The following is a 14,970-nucleotide window of genomic DNA, read 5'->3' as shown; positions in this document are numbered from 1 at the left end:
CGCACAACAGACACAGACAAGTGTGGTGTGTGTACGTACATACAAACCTATTTACGCAGACACAAATGCATAACTTTTGGTTTTCGGTTTGACATTTTGTGGTTAGATTTTAATATGTGGCAAAGTGAATGAAAAGTTACGCAGGACCCGGAACCGGCAAAGATGGCTAAATGCATTATGCCACAGTGGAAACTTTGGCCAAAAGAGCCCCGGCCCCCCAACTTCATTGTATACCATATACCCCCCTACTTTATGGCATCCCCTAAATGCTATCAGTGGCAGATGCTGTGTGTTGTTGGCATTTGCAAGGGTGCAAGTGTATCTATGTGTGCGTGTGCGGTTGTTGGGCAAATTAGCATTCTTGCCACCAGAAATTTTGGATGCGTGTGGGTTGTTGTTTGCGTTGCACGCTTCACTGTCCCCACTGTCTGGCATTGTTTGGTGTTTGTCTCTGCGAAGGCGATGCAACACACTGAGAAAATAGTTAAGGTCATAATTTAGTTAATAAAATTTCTAATCACATAACAAATTTCAAGCTAAACAGATAAGAAATGTGGCCTTTAGAAGAGTTTTAAGTTTCTCATTGACATAATCCTTGCTTGCCCTAAAAAGTAGGCAATGGTTTTTATTGAACCTGTTATATTTAGCTGCTACATATCTTTGTGGTTATTTTATTTGTACAAAATATTTTTTCTCAGTGCTTTTAAGGCAAGGCTTAGGCTGTCAGCGAGCTGCAGCTTAAAGCCTTACACCGAAGCCACTGGTGCGACCACATGGCGGATGCGTGACATTGCATAACTCACTTTGTCGAAGTAGCAGAAGGGATGGGATTGTGGCCCGGAGACGGGGTTCTAGGAAGCCTGAGTGGGTAAATTACAACTTGGAAAAGCATCACCCCCAGGCCCCCAGGCCTTCGGCTCAAACTTTGTCTTGAGAGTTGAAGTTGACGTTGCAAAACCCAAAAAAAACCGCACCTCCCTCCCTTCGTAGTGCAACAAGCAAATGCATAGCAACTTTATTAAAAAGTCGTAAAAGTTATAAAAACTACTAAAAGCAATGGGTAATAAGTTATTGTTGTTTTTGTTAATAATACCGCTGTTATGGCTGCTGCAAAGGTGGAAACTTTTTCCACTGTGTTGACAATGTGCAATGTCGAAATACGCCAAGTGCAAATGGAAAATGCAAAAAAGAACGAGCGGGGAAAAACTGAGAAAAGTCTTCTGTGTAATTTGATAAGTGCGATACGCATAGCAAGCAAACTTTATTGTTCGTGCGTTTTCCCTGCCATTTTCCCCTGTATTTTCCTTAACTTGTCATGATTTTGGCCCCGGGAGCGTTTACCAAGCGCATTATTATCGAGGTACAGTTGCGATTGCGTTTGCCACTGTTGCCTTTTGCATCTGTGTGGCGGAAACGGAAGTTGGCCTGTGAACTGGTACAGGAAATGCACTGAGAAAATATCTAACGATAGCTTAGTCGGGAAATTAACAAAAATTACTTGAATCAATTGCTACTATTTTGTGTTATTACCTTTTTTACATTTATTTAGTTCATCTTTTTACTTAAATTTAAGTAAAGTATGGTTTATTTAATTTCCTCCTTTATTTTGTCTTGTGTTCATCCAATTTGCTGAGCTGCTTTGTGTGGGCATTGTGACTGCTGTGGGTTTCCTTTGGAAATGTCATTGTTAGCAGACTGGTCAAACGTTTGCTGTGACTCCGGTTTGCGATTTCCCCGGCAAGGATTGCGTGTATTGCCAGGATCATACGGCTGAGCTGGGCAGCTGCCTTTGGCATAACAATGGACCAACCGACCTGCCTAGGCTATGGACGATGTTTATGATATGTAAGCATCTTCATTACAGGTTTCCTGCTGCTGCCAGGGCCACAAATCCAGGCTTTCAACGGGCTGCAGCCATTAAGGGATTCTTGAAAGTTTGCTCAAGCAGCAGCCGTTTCTTGCAACTTGCAAGTAATAATTGCACTCGCGGTTAAGCACACACACACACTGAAAACACATACACACACGCCCGGACTCACATACACCAGAATGGAGATGGAGATAAGATGCGATGCGATGAGTTACGTTACTTTGCAGGCACTTAAAAATCTTCAACACTGGGAAAAACGGTAAGTGTAGACAATATTGAATTTAAATGGCAATAATATGTAAAATTACCTAAAAAACAAACCAAGTTATATCGGATTTTCTATATAATATCGTATTTTATTATTTCCCTTTATTAAATAATTATTTTTCCCATTAATTTCCCTCAGTGGACCACTGCCATTGCCACATGCTCATCGCTTAAGGCTGCGGGCGTGCCAGAAAGAACCACATAAGGGGAAGGAGTCTCAGCTCCTGAGGAACTTGGGAAAAGCAGCAGCATCACCAGCTGTAATAAGACAGCTCGTCGGCATCGTCTCTGTCTTGTTAACTTTTGCTCATTTGTGCCCCGAACTGCTGCATCAGGCGCCATGCCATGCATCTTGCGGAGGAGAGAGGACAGCGTCCCAAGGAGGAGGTGTTCAAGTTTAGCTGCTCAACTTGACATATTAACGCTTACAACGCTTAGAGGAGCGTTTTAATGAGCAGCAGCGACAACCTGCCCGCCCGCACATCTATCTATCAATTTATTGGGTAAATATTTAAGTGTTGCAACTGCCATTTTCACTTTGCAGGGCACAACTTTGGCAATTAAAAACTTTGTCGAACGAGCGAACAAGCGAGCAAACCAATGACCTCGATATTTGCAATTAAGCATTGCTTTAACACAAAAGGGCTTTTAATGAGCATTAAGATAATGTCATGCCCGATACCATACCGATACCCCTGCACCATATCCATATATATATACTTTTAATGGGCTGTACTATATACATATATACATTATATCTGGTTTCCGTTGCGAAACGATTGACTTGTTAACTGTCACCGATAATCGTTGGCAATTTTTTGAAGTCACTTCCGATGGCTGCCAGGAAGAATTTCGGATATAGGGATGTTCTGGAATAAGTAAATACCTTTTAAATTGTATATTTTTACCTTTTATTTAACGAAAAAATTAGAAAAGTGGTTTATTTAAAATAAGATTCAGAAATGGGTTTTATATGTTTATTTTTATTGTATTAATTTGTAATAAACATAAAAGGAACTCATTTAATATTACAAACTAAATATAACAAATACTTGTATTATTATATTTTTAATTTATTATTATTAATTATACCTACGATTTTATATAACAAATTTATTAATCAATATTGATTCGCGAAAATACCTTCTGAAAAGTTCCTTTCCGGAATGAGAATTGATTGGTTTTTAATACATATCAGTTTCGCATATATTTCACACGCATACAGAGATACACACACACGACCAGGGAACAGGACATGCCAGGACATACGTACAGTCAGCACACATATTTACGGGAGACCGCAAGTGGCAAAATGACACTCGACGAGCGTGTAAGTGCATGTCAATCGTGTTTGCCAGGCGTCAATAAAAAGTCATTTCATTTCATATTAAAAATGAGCGGATGCTGCAGATGAGTCCTTAAAGCGAGTCCCTTAAAGTGCCGTTAAAAACGGGGTTAATTATACATTGGCAATTGCCACCAGGTTTATGTACCTCACATATCTCACTCGAAATAAGCAACTGCAAACTAACTATGTATTTTGTGTTGCAGGATACGGCAGGATGTGCACAAATATAAATACAGCGTGTAAAGTCATATCCTGGGGTCATTGGGATGTTCGATGCAACAAAGGACATAATGAAATGCATTTTGCGAAATCGCTTTGGGCTTGAAAAGAGTTTCCAGAGAATAAACTTAGTGGAAATTAATACCTTAGTCGCTGGTTGATTTTAAAAAGCCTTAGAAATGATTAAGGTTATTGAAATTAAAAGAAAATATTTGTAATAAAATTGAAAGAAAACGCTTTGGTTATAACAATTTATGAAATATCCCCCAGACATCATAATAATGTATTTCAATTAAATCAAGTGGATTTCATAAATATAGGAAAATAATCTAGAATGAGAATAAATTATACCTTTAAAATATTTTTAATTAGAACTTTAATTTATCAATATTTAATACAAATTGTAATTGTATTGCACCGAATTAAATGTGATTTAATTAAGGCTAGACAATGTGTATTCATTGCATTTGCATTCCTAAGTTAACTTGTCCATCTTAATTTTATTTCCAATAGTTCCTGGTAATCGTTTTAAATTTCCTGCTCACCATTTGCACATTTTCCGCTTGTCAATTGAAATCTATTCGACCGGCATTTCCCCCCATCAGTTGGTTAATTAAATGCTGGCTTTACTGTGTGATTTCTTTTACCCCAAAGGCAAGGACCTTGGCATTTTCCGATCAGAGAAAAAAAAGAAAAAGCAAGTGCGTTTGGTTCGCTAATGTTGTTTGTGGGCCACAAAACTCTCTTGGCAACATGTGAACGACTTCGATGCACTGAACGTAACTTATAAAACAAGTTTTAGACTTAAATAATAGATTCTTTTATTTACGTTTGTATAAAATGTGTACGTTTTGTAAAATTAAAGGAGTATCACGAGGTCCTTATTGGTCGTTTTACTCTATATCTGTCGTTTCTCTTTATTCAAAAACATAAAAATTATGATTAAAAAGTTATTTTTTTATTACATATAATACCCTACAATACAGATCCAATATATTTCCCGCTGTGCACCTATTCCTTATGCAAAACGCCAAGTGTTTGCGTGCCTGTGTTGCGAGCATCAAAGCCGTTTCATTTTCTTTTCCACGGTGCCACCGACTTTTCCTCCATTTCCCGACTGCCTCAATCAATTTCAATTTATCAATTTTTACAATCAACTGATTTTATCAATTTTATGGCGCATTTTAAGACCACGCACAGGCCAGGCCGAGTCAAGTCAAAAAAAGGAGCGCGGAAGATGGGCTAGAAATGCCGCTGGGCAGGAATAAAAAGGACATGCAAGGGAGGAAATTTGACTGCCAGTCACAGCGGTAAAAAAAGAGAACAAAACCAAGAAGAAAAACCCCGACTTGCAAGCCAGCGAAACATGTCAATAAAATCAACAAATGTCGTTGCCGGTTTATTGGCATCTTCTTCTTCGGTCCTGTGTCCTTGCTACCAACTTCCTGTTTCCTGCCCAGACTTTTCTCCGCATGTAAATAAGGATTTGCCATGGGCTTCCCCTTCGATTGTTATTTCAACTTTTGGCCCTTAAATCGAACTAAAAAGACTGTTGGCCGTTTTTGGCTGGCTGCCATGACTGCTGACTCGACTAATAATAATCCACAGGTACGTCTACCTACATAAGTCGCTTAAGATCTTGGCAACGTCTTAGCCGACCCTATCATGTTGTCTTAGGTCCTTTTGTCTTCTTTTACTAATGCCAAAGATATTTATTTGGTCATCTTTTGCACGCATAATCTGCATAAATGAAATTGAAAAAATAATTATATATATTTAAATAAATACTATTTACACCGGTGCGTATACGTAATTTTTTGGACTTAGCTTTAAATAACTAAAATAAAATAAGTTAAATAAACACAATAAAATTAAATTAAATTCGAGCACAGCATTTAAAAATAGTACAAAGTCAGTATATAAAAAACAACTACAAACTATTAAATTAAAACTATAGTAAACTATGGTAAACATTTAAAAACCAAACTAACTTCGGAAACCCGAAAACCGATTTGAAAATCCATCATAACTCAGTCAAAAATGCATAAATTTTCAATTGAAAAGCATTCCTGTGTAAGTTTTTATTAGGATAAAAAATCTGCATACTCAATTTAATATGTTAGAATATTTAATTTTTTTTTTTTTTTTTCAAATTTTGACAATTTTAACTATGTATCCCCTTATAAAATTTTGGAATTTGCCAAATCGATTCGGCTTTTAATGCTGATCAATAATTTATATACTTTATAGGGTTGAAAATGACTCTTTCATTGCCTTTTATGCTTTTTAAGGAACTTATAATTCCTCCATTTCTAACGATTGTTTGTATGGCATTTATATGATATAGTAGTCTGATTTTCTCCAAATTTTACACAAAATTGCAGAATTATATAAAATGGATATACAAATACAAATTTGTTAAAAACTGGAAAAGTTATAGTTTTTTTCCTTAAATTTTTCCGATCGTTCCTATGGCAGCTATATATATGTATGTATTTATATAGTCCACCGATTCGCCATCCCTCGACTTATATACTAGTAAAATTATTTGGAAGAATAACTCCACAGTTTCATTAAAATTTCTTAAATCTGTTCCAAAACACATTACGCGCATGTGGGAATATGATTCTCAATTGGTTCTAACATCCCCGGAACGAAGTGACTTCTGCCAGCCAAGTTTCAGATATGTGTTGTGTTACAAAAGTTGCAAGTCATTGTTTACTAGTGTTCAAAGTTAGTAACTGATCATACATACTTACTGGTCATAGATACTTACTGACCATAATTAATTAATCATAGTTACTTAAAGTTTATTGATACTTACTGATCGTAGTTACTTACTGGTCATAGATACTTCCTGATCATAGTTACTTACTGTTGAAAGATAATTACTGATCCTCTAAAAGGCTAGATTAACTAAGCTGTGGATGGTGCCCAAGAATATATATGTACCCTGCAAAGGTATAAGAAATACCACAAAACTTTAGAAAATAATATATTGTCCTTAGCCTTTAAACAAACTACCTCTAATTATTCCAATTTCCCCTAATTTGTTTCTCTCCTCTCAGCTGATATTGATTACCAACTTGAATACTTCGCCCATTGGCCATAATTAACGGATAATTTGTGGCCCGAACGGAAGCAGTAGCAACAGCGTCACATGGCTCCCCAAATAGCTGGCATTCGAAGGCACCGGCCGAGTGGGTTTCAAAAACTCACTAATTAAAGTCAACACTCGTGACTATGACCTCATTACGGACAAATCTGCCGGAGCTGGAGGAGCTGGAAAATGGTGGGCGATGGTGGTCACCTGGTGATTGTCTTCGAGTTTTGCCTTTGAGTCGACGGCGCACCGTACACCCGATACTTTTTTCAAGTTCATTAGGGTAATGAAGCAGCCACAGGCACAGACACAGGCTCGGGCACAGACCTAGACCTGTGCGGACCTGTGGCCAAAATGGGCCAGGATAAAGTGGCGTGCGCTTTACTTTATGGTCCTCATAACCAACTTCTCCGTAGAGTCCTTCGTCTGCAAGTTCACAGTGGTATTAGCAGGTACATAGTTGGGATTAAATTAAAATAATGGATCTGGGAAGCTTTGAAGGGGTGGATTTATGAGGAGATATCCTATACATATAAGAGAGAGATATTTTGTATTTTATGTAAAATTAAATTAAGTTTTCTTATACCGAATTTAGTATTTGGGGAATATGCCTTTACTTTGGCTTTAGCTCCACCTATTTTATAATATTTTATAGAGTTACTTTCATTACAAATTACTTATTTTCCACTGTTCCCTTTCCTGCTCCAGTTGTTGGCTTTTTGCATAATGAATGGACATAAACATGGAACGGCCAACAACAACAGCCGACAGTCAAAGTTTTTTCCACACAGTTTTTCCGTAGTCCTTGCTTTGTCTGTGCTTTGGAGCACATGACTGCCCTCCATTCCGTTGTTGGTTATTACCCAGATATAATTTTAAATACATATTATATTTACTTAACGCCATTTCCTTAATTAATAAGAAACTTTTCCGGCGGGAGCCTTGCCTGGCATTTCAAAGTTTTCTCAAGAGTTCGACAATGATTTGGCCAAAGGGAAATTAGTTTTTACAAATCTAACTTTGCTCGAGCTAGGTTTAAGTGGAAATTAAAAAGTACTGTTAAAAAAGGATGAACTTTTGAGTTTTTAATTCAATTTAAAGTTTATTATGAGAAATATTTAATATATATTAACTCCAGTTCAAGCTACGAAATACTTTGTGCTTAGCTAGCTAAAAAATTGAAGCTAAGAGGAATAACCAAACTAAGCCACCAGTTAATAGTCTTCTCCGCCATTTTCCACAAATCATATTCTGTGGATTATTATTTCCCGGGAAATCATTCGCTTCCATTCAGTCTGTTAAGCCGCATTTTCATTCAGAATATGAGCTGAGACAAGCACTTAGTTTGAATTTCTATGGCCATAAACGACAAACAGCAAGCAGATGTTGAAATCCATTATTTCATTTGACATTCCTCTTTTCATTTATCAATATCCTGACTCATTTGGCAATTGCTTAGTCAGAAATCGGAATTTATATAAATTATTGCAGAGCTGTAGCCCGCACACATTGCTTTTCATATGTAGTTCAATTGACTCTTTCAATCGGGGGCACAGCTGGGGATCTCGGAAAATGATATTTTGCCAATATGACTTGTTTGTCGGCTTATGCATTTTTGTGCCATCATTACTTCCCTCTCATAAATATGCACATTTGCAAATGAAATGCGGTCATCAATCCGGAAAATAACCATCAATCTGTCCAACAAGTGGCAAGCTGACGTGGATTCCCATGGTGCAGTTGAACATACACGGCGTATACGTAATTTCCATGACTATTTAATGCCTTTTAAAAGCTGGAATTATAATTAAAAAAATATTTGTTAAGCGTTTTCGATTATTTTGGAAATTCTCTATCTCCCGGGGACTTGCGTGTCACATAATTGAACAAGGTCAGTGTGCGGTGTCCATCAAATTTTGTCATTGACATTGAGGCCACATGTCCCAGGCGAGCGACGCCAGTGACCTCCATGAATAGCTGAGAGCCTTGTCGGACAACTATCATTATAATGCCTCTATTTTAGCCTGCTGACCGGGAACAAAAGAACCTTGATGTATAATTAAACTATGAATAATTTTGTGAGCCAGTTTTTGTCCAAAGTGAAAACCAATTAGAATCCTTGAAAACATTCGTAGCTGCAGGGGAAATTGTTAATTGGCCTGAAATTCCCAGGGAATGCATTTTCCATGTTCAGTGCAGAACAAGTTGCAGGGAAATTAAGAATTTTAAATGCTTGCTTAAATGGGTAAAAATATACTTTTAATTTATTTAAAACTGTAAAGCTCCTCAAAGGCATCGTAACTAACAAAAAATCGAAACTCAATTAACCCCAAACATTTTACTTGGCTTTATTGGCCGAAGTCAAGCCAAAATCTAATTAAACGAAACGTTGTTAAATCTTGTCTTGTAACTCAATATAGATTAAAGTTATGCAATTTTTCCCATCTAGTTTGTACGCCTTGGCAGTTGAGCTCAAGTGTGTCCTTGCTGGCAAAAAGGACTCTGGGTGCTTGAATTAAATATAAATAACAACACATTGACCCGTCTGGCACCTACGACTACCAGGCTAGGACAAGGAGTTTGTTTACACAGACCAAAATATTAATAGAACAATTTGAAAACTATTATTAATAAAATTTAAATATCAAGTTATATAGTAAAGGTAGTTTTAATTTCAATATCAATATCCTTCCATTCTAACTTATCTTATTTATTACTTTCTTATTTTAAATATATTTTAAACAAGTTTAAATCTATTTAGAGAGAATCTTTAGACTATCAAATTTATTCACTTAAATTTAATATGTATCTCTTAAATGAAATGAAATTTTAGTTAAATTATACTTTATTTAAAATATCCTTTCATCTCTGTGTAGCAAAAGCCTTGTGCTTTGAAGCATTAAATATGAATTAGGGCAGGTCGAGGGGTTGCCGGAGAGTGAGGTTCGGAGTGACTGAAGGCTGTAGGTCAAAGGCAAGGCGAGAACAAAAGCCAAGTACGATATCCTTGCATGCAAATGTTGCCTTTGACAGGCAAAGGATAACAATATTGATTGTGGGCTTGGCGCTCGGATATATGTATGTCGGTGAGCTCTGTTTACAGTTTGTTTGTCCTGCCCCTATCCTTTTCTGCGTTTCCCAGGACAACGACGACAATCGACATTGAGACCTCCGTGTGCCTGTGTCTTCTTAGACCTTCTCGGTGTGTTCTCTGTGCCGTTTCTAATGGCTTTTTAATTGAAGTACAGAATTCAATGAATAAATAAGAGATAGTTGCCAAAGCCTTTGTATTCTACACAAAATGTTACGGAAGCATTTGGAAAAAATATCGTTATTGTAGATAAAGTTTGACTTTCAGGAAAAAGGAAATTTTCTAATTGAGTTAAACTTTTGCCCCATTATGAATATGGCGAAAGGCGAAAGTTTTCCTCTGCTTCACTTGTGTTTGTGTGTCTGCCGCAGAAAGTGCTTCCAATCCAATGAATTTCCATGAGACATTCAGAAAGTTGAGAAAGCTCTTCTCGGCCAATAAAAATCATGTGTGTCGGGGTCATGATGCCATATAAATTTCTTTTCACTTTAATTCCTTTGTGCAATGTTCTTACTAAACTGTTTTTGAAAGCTTATTTTGTTTTGTGAATCACCTAATAGTCTGGTTTAAACGTCTTTACTCCTTCACTGCTTTGTAATTATAGTTTGTGCGGGATTAAAATAAAATATATTTTCTATAGTCGAAAAACACACATACTAATATTCCCCTCATAATAGAAAAAAGGTAGCTTAATTTATATAAATAATTTTAATTATTTATCGATTTTACAGCTCATAACTTTTAATACCTTTCTTTCTGTAGAACACACGTAACATTTACTACATTTATGAGACCACAAACGTAACAAAGGACACATATTAAAAACGCCTTCTGTCTGTGTAATAACTGAACAATGCTGAAACATTAATATATACGCGTATATGTATATATATGTATATTTATTTGCCAAACAATTCGCTGTCTGTCTAATTAAAACGAGTCACGTACATTGGAAATTAAAAGCGAGCTACATTTCACTGACCACAAAAAGGGAGAGGTTGGGTGGAAATTTGGGGGCTTTTCCCCACTTTTCCTACCACTCTTTCCTCTTCCCAACTCCAGTTCAATTTCATTTCACGCAGCTGTGCCTCGATCACCAATCAAAGTGAAAAGGCATAGAAAATAGTTATTAAATGGGCAGAAGTGGCATAATAATTGTTACGAAGACGATGCCCGATGTGATGATGCCACTTCTCATCCAATTTGTAACCCGATATTCAGAAATGTGGCCAATGGGTTCACCGCATCCTTGGATAATGAGGTGGTGTCCCTTCCAGTGGCAAACTATCGAGCCGTGTATGATGTAATTACCGCTCAGCTTTGGATTTAAATTTCATTCGTGTGTCTCTTTGTCCCTTAGAGACCGTTTCTTGCACTGGAAAATAAATATATATTATATAAAATTCATGTTTAAAAATAGTAAAGAATTATTCTCAGCTTTAAATACAACCTATGTATTTCAAGTAAATTTTTCATTTTAGAGTTTGTTGAAGTAGAAATCTATTATTATAAATATCTAAAATATATTTTATAATTTCCTAGACACAATAGAAATGTATATTAATCTCTTGTCTTATTAAAATAAACTTCTCAGGCATTTTCTCGCCGTGTCAATCACATAATGAGTTGCTCATTTGGGGCCTGTCTTGTTGGCCAAGGCAAGTAACTGCCAAAAGTCACCACTTTCCAGGTTGCGTGTCTGTCTGTGTGTGTTGGCCTGGTCCGATTCGGTTTGGCTTGGCAACCACAGAGAGCCTTAGTTTTGGCAGGAAACCACACGAACACGTGCCCTCCCAGCGAAGCATCCTGGCAACAGTCTGACGAGTCCTTGGGCCTTATATTTGCTGGCCAACCGAGCTGCTTTGTCTATTTCGATTTGGTTAATTATGTATCATCAGTGGACAACATTACGTTTTGGGTAGTGTTCTCTGAGGTTTGAGTGGTGTTTAATTTTCAGTTTACCTGTGAAACGTGTTACAAATAATGGTTTTAGGTGTTTTGGCATGTTCCAAATTACAGCTTTTAGTGGTGTTAATTGTTATAGTGAGTGGAAGAGCTTATGAGAGTGTTTTAAATATTTTTGAAATATAGGAAAGGGGGATTTTTTAGAATTATTTATATAAAGATAAATTGAATTCCATTATTTTAAAGTATTAAGTTTTGAAAACAAAATTTTAAATACGCTTTATCATAAGTATAAAGTCTTTACCAGCTCTTAGCAGCAGCCAGTTAGACTAAAACAGCAGAAGTTTGTCTTGTTTCAAAACAACTTATAATGCTTTCAGAATTTTCCACCGCTTGGCCATAAGTTTTCGAATAAAACGGTATAACATTGCACAAACAAACGGCTCACAAAAACATCATCAACAACAACAACAACTGAGAGGAGAAACCAGCTGCATGGTACAACTTTCACTTTGGCCAGCTGTCGATAAAGATGTAGATCCTTGTCGTCATCGTACTGCAGCCAGTTCGAAAGTGGGCAAAACTTGTTAAATAAGACTTCTAAATTCATTTGCTCCATACGAAACTTAACACCGAGAAAAACTGAAAGCGCCATCGAAAGTTTTTCGCCCACGCAAGAAAAAAAGGTATTGCACGTTTAAGAAGCTGTTAGATAATTTTGGAACGAAATTTGATATGCTCTACCAAAAGAATTATTTGTAATTTAGTCTTAATTAAATTTAATAAATTTATGAGGCAAACTAATTGAACAATTTTAATTCTGGTCAGGGATTGCGATTTAAAATTGTTTTTAGAATGAAAATGTTGCTCAAGGAAATCGGAAAGCAATTGTTTTTATTATTATCGAGCCATGACACAATCTTTAGGGTTTTTTTGTTGTAATGGAATTTTAATAATTTAATTTAATAAGCTGCTCAAAACCATAAATAATGACTTTTAAAACCCCAAACTATCCTACTCTACTATTTCCACAGAATATACCTTGAAGATAGAAGTAATACATCACAAATGTTAGCACTAGGTTAGCCCTAGGTTTACTATCTAGAATAAATTAGCTCGACTATCCATTTTGATTAGCTGACATAAAGGAAAATGAACTTTCAGCTAACAAACTTGTCGTATATATTTTACTACCCCGTGTTTTTAGGGTCCAAGAATGAGCGAAATACAATAAACAACTTCATCAAATGCTTGTGGCTGCAATTCGCCGTTGTTGTAGAGCCCTGTGCAAATATTTTCGGCAATCCTGAAAGCGCAAAGAAAATAGAGGGAAAAAGTTCAGCAGCAGCTTAAATAAATAGAGGTGGGGGTGCGGAGCGGGTGGAAAATGTGGAAAATGGGCGCCTTAAAAGGCATCACAATGGTCGCCATTGCTGCTTGGCCACCTAAAAGTATGCAACACTTTCTCAAGTTCCTTGCAAGGACCACAGTGTTTCGCGCTCCTTGGGCCGCCTCTCGTCTCGCTCCCTGATCCTTTACAAGTTTTGTTTTCTCGTGCATTTTCATTAAATAGTGTTGTTCGCCATTGTTGCCGGCGCTGTACTTTGCATATTTTAACTGCTTATGGCTCGTCCTGACACGCCTCCGTCGTAGAATCCTGCAGGATGCGAGAGAGCGAGAGCAGAACATTGTAATAAAACTCAAACTTTCTTTTCGCCGGCAAAAAACTACTTTTGTCTTTCTTATTATTATGATGTTGTGGGATGCTTGTCATTTCTTTATTGTTTTGGGGTATAGGAATATGCATAATATGGGGATTATATTTAACTGAAAAGAGAGAAGGGAATTTTATATGTCTTACAAAATTATTAGCCACATTTTTATAAAAATTGTATAATAGTTTATCGTATTTTTAATATCTATCTAGGGGAAAAGTTAAAAAGATCGTTCAGAGCGAATAAAGACGACGAGAACAAGGAGATCGAAGTAATAAAAGCGAACTGAAGATAAATGTAACTTGAAACCCAAACACGATTTATTTCATTTGTTGTTAAAAAACGATGTTTGTAAAGTTGTGAGACTTTATTCTCTGAGTGTAATTGCATTAAAACTGTGACATCACATTGAAACTATCATTGCGAATTTAACAGCAAGCTAGAAACACGAAATGTTTCTCCATTTAGTTTCCGCCAAGGACAATCTGCCGAGGAAAGTGCATTTGTTCGCGATGTAATTTGTTTCATTGCCAATTGTCTTGTCGTGTCCTGTCTCCTGTCGCCTGACTGGCTTTTTATGACTCTTGCCAACTGCGGCTTTTATGGCCCAGACGCGACCACGCCCCCAAAAAAGAAAAGAAAAAATAAACAGTAATACAAAAATAAAATAAAAGCAAGTAGAACGCGGCTAACATCAGTTGGCGTGGAGGGAGTCTGACTGTCTGCAACGAGACTCTTGACGGCTGTCGAGGGGCTTCCACCTTGAGTTGGCCAACTTAATTTGCAACAACCGAGCCGGGCGCACCTTTCTTTTGCCTCTCACCTGGCTTAATTGCCTTATAAAGCAGTGCTGGCCAACACAATCTGAGCTGTGAATAACTAAAAGCTTTTGGATTTTAAAACAATATTTCTAAGGTAATATATTTTCTGACTTATAAATGTTTTCATACAATTAGTATAAATAAGATATACAACTTGTCATCACTGCTATGAAGTCAGGCGTTCCCCAGGCTATTGATATAATTATTACAAATAACTATTCGGCGGCGCGTTCAAGTGTTGCACAATTAAGTGTCATTAGCAGGAAAATGCAGAAAAGCTCTCCTCTTTTCCACTTTTATACATACGTATACGTAAGTGTACAGAGAGTGCCTAATCCCCGAGGGATCTTTACAGCTATGAGCTTTTAATTAGCATCGAATTACTTTTATTCACACTCCAATGCTCACGGGCATACATATGTTGCACCTTTATATTCACACACTTGGTTTTATTTATTTTTTTTTGTTCTCTTGGAAAGGGGAAATGGTTTCGCGTAGCTCATTCATGGTTAATTAATCCAAGCGATTACATGTACTTCGTGGCAGCAAAACTGTTGCTTAATTAAAGATATTAACTGACATATTGGCTTAATAATAAAACCTTTGGGGCAAGATATCAATTATAATAAAT

General features: G+C 36.8%; 1 long non-coding RNA gene across 2 annotated transcripts; it reads left to right on the top strand.

Moving 5' to 3' along the window:
* The first annotated feature begins 1,355 nt into the window (after positions 1 to 1,355).
* Positions 1,356 to 4,150, top strand: LOC147642782 (uncharacterized). Of its 2 annotated transcripts, none has more exons than XR_015272950.1 (3): positions 1,356 to 2,129; positions 2,277 to 2,640; positions 3,689 to 4,150. It is a non-coding gene; the product is annotated as an uncharacterized LOC147642782 (long non-coding RNA). The 2 variants fall into 2 exon arrangements; XR_015272951.1 differs by lacking the exon at positions 3,689 to 4,150 and adding an exon at positions 3,363 to 3,472.
* The last annotated feature ends 10,820 nt before the right edge of the window (positions 4,151 to 14,970 follow it).

This window comes from Drosophila serrata, unplaced genomic scaffold (genome assembly GCF_035046125.1).
Source record: "Drosophila serrata isolate PLE 108 unplaced genomic scaffold, ASM3504612v1 contig_359, whole genome shotgun sequence".
NCBI classification, from domain to species: domain Eukaryota; kingdom Metazoa; phylum Arthropoda; class Insecta; order Diptera; family Drosophilidae; genus Drosophila; species Drosophila serrata.
Note: the sequence above shows the minus strand (reverse complement) of the source record. Positions and strands in the feature narration are given on the sequence as shown.